This window comes from Mustela lutreola, chromosome 17 (assembly GCF_030435805.1).
Source record: "Mustela lutreola isolate mMusLut2 chromosome 17, mMusLut2.pri, whole genome shotgun sequence".
NCBI classification, from domain to species: Eukaryota; Metazoa; Chordata; class Mammalia; order Carnivora; family Mustelidae; genus Mustela; species Mustela lutreola.
In genome coordinates this window covers 29,123,955-29,126,493 of record NC_081306.1, presented here as the reverse complement: position 1 = coordinate 29,126,493, position 2,539 = coordinate 29,123,955, and the positions used below count along the sequence as shown (strand labels likewise).

The following is a 2,539-nucleotide window of genomic DNA, read 5'->3' as shown; positions in this document are numbered from 1 at the left end:
GAATCTCACAAGACAGACTGAGGGTTGCTGGGGGGAGGTGTGTTGGGAGAGGATGGTGGGGGTATGGACATTGGGGAGGGCAAGTGCTATGGTGAGTGATGGTGAGTGCTATGAAATGTGTGAACCTGGTGATTCACATACCTGTACCCCTAGGGATAAAAACACATTATATGTTTATAAAAAAATTTAAAAAATAATTTTAAAAATCCATTAAAGAGAAAACACATATTGCAAGCCCAGAGCTAATCTCATATTCAATCAAAAAAGTTTGAAAGTTTTCCCCTTAACGATCAGAAAAAAGACAAGTGTATCCACTTTCACTACTCTCATTTGACATACTACTGGATGTCCTAGCCAGAGAAACAAGGAACACAAGGAAATAAGAGACTCCAAAAAAAAAAAAAAAGGAAGAAGTAAAATTTTATTTTTTTGGATAACATGAACTTACATGTTAAAAAATCCTAAAAACTTCACAAAAAATTTTGAATAAACAAATTTAGTAAAGCTGCCAAATACAAGATCAATATATAACAGACAAGAATTTTGTTTTGTTTCATTTCTTTTTAATATGGAATGCTTCCCAGTTTTTCATGTCATCCTTGTTTAGTGATCACGCTAATCTTCTCTGCATCATTCCAATTTTAGTATATGTGCTGCCAAAGTAAGCACAAGACAGGAGCATTTTAACACTCTAATGATGAACTATCTGAAAAAATAAAGAAAACAATCTAATTCACAATAGCATCAAAAATAATAAAATACTTAGGAATAGATTTAACTAAGAAGATGAAAGATCTGTACTCCATAAACTATGACATTGATAAAGAAATTGAAGGAGACACAAACGGAAAGATAGCTCATATTTATGAATGGCAAGAATTAACATTGTTAAAATGTCCATACTACCGAAAACCATCTGTAAATCCAATTCCTATCAAAAATCCAATGTTAGGGGCGCCTGTGTGGCTCAGTGGGTTAAGCCGCTGCTTTCGGCTCAGGTCATGATCCCAGGGTCCTGGGATCGAGCCCCGCATCAGACTCTCTGCTCAGCAGGAAGCCTGCTTCCTCTTCTCTCTCTGCCTGCCTCTCTGCCTGCTTGTCATCTCTCTCTGTCAAATAAATAAATTAAAAATCTTAAAAAAAATCCATATAATTTTTTACATAAGTAAGTAAAGAATCCTAAAATTTATATGAGACCATAAAAGACGACAAATAATCAAAGCAGTTCTGAGAAAGAATGAAGAAGAGAAATTACACTTCTTGATTTGAAACTATACTACAAAGCCCTCATGCTCAAAACAATAAAGTATACTGGCATAAAAAAAGACCCATAAACAAGTAGAACAGAATTGAGAGTCCAGAAATAAATCCTTTCATAGTCACCTAATATTTGACAGGGGCCAACATATGTAATGGGTAAAGATAGTCTGTTCAATAAATGATATTTAAAACTGAATAGTCACATAAACAGTAAAACTGGAACCTTATATCACTCATAAGTCTTAACTTGAAATAGATTAAAGACTTAAAGGTGATGCATGAAACTACATTTCCTAAAGGAAAACATAGGAAAAATTCTCCTTGACATTGGTCTTGCCAATAGTTTTCTGGATACCAGACCAAAAACACAAGCAAAAAAAAAGCAAAAATAAATAAATGGTACTACATCAAACTAAAGTTTCTGCATTGCCAAAAAAAAAAGAGAGAGAGAATGAAAACACAATCCACAGAATGTAAGAAAACACTTACAAATCTTATATCTGAAAAGAGGTTAATAACCAACAGATACAAATAGAAAAAATATATATAATTAAAAAATAGCAAAAGGATCTCAATAGACTTTTTTTTTTCAAAAAAGTTATATAAATGACCAACAGGAGCATTAAAAAGTGCTCAACGTAAAAAACTCAGGGCAAAGTCATTATGTTGTTGTTGTTGTTGTTTACCTCTGAAAAACACAGCAAGATATTACTACCTCTTATAATACATACTACCCAAAAATTGAAACTAACAAATTTTGGTAAATATTGGGGAAAATGGGGAACTTATGCACTGTGATAGGGATATAAATTTGTATGGAAAACAGTATGGAGATTATTCATATTATTAAAAGTAAAATTACCATATGATTCAATAATCCCACTTCTAGGTATATATCTAAAGGCAACGAAATCACTGTTCAAAGACATATCTGCACTCTTATGTTTATTATAAAATTATTAACTCTAAGCAAGAGATGGAAATAACTTCAGTATCCATTAATGGATGAAAGAATAAAATAAGTATGGTAAAAATATACTATGGAATACTACTTAACCATGAAAAATTAAGAAATACTGCCATTTACAACAGCATGGATGGATCTTGAAGGCGTTATACTAAGTGAAATATTTCAAAGATTGTATATATTTTTTAAATTTATGTATTATGATATCCCTTACATACAGAATCTGAGGAAAAGGCAAACTAATGGAAACTTAGAGTTGAGTTGACAAGAGGTGAACCTGGGTGGAATAAGGTGGTCAAAGGGTACAAACTT

General features: G+C 32.3%; 1 non-coding gene across 1 annotated transcript; it reads right to left on the bottom strand.

The window, feature by feature from the left end:
• Positions 1-562: 562 nt before the first annotated feature.
• LOC131820187 (U6 spliceosomal RNA) lies at positions 563-669 on the bottom strand. The gene has a single exon (XR_009349506.1). It is a non-coding gene; the product is annotated as a U6 spliceosomal RNA (small nuclear RNA).
• Positions 670-2,539: the final 1,870 nt, after the last annotated feature.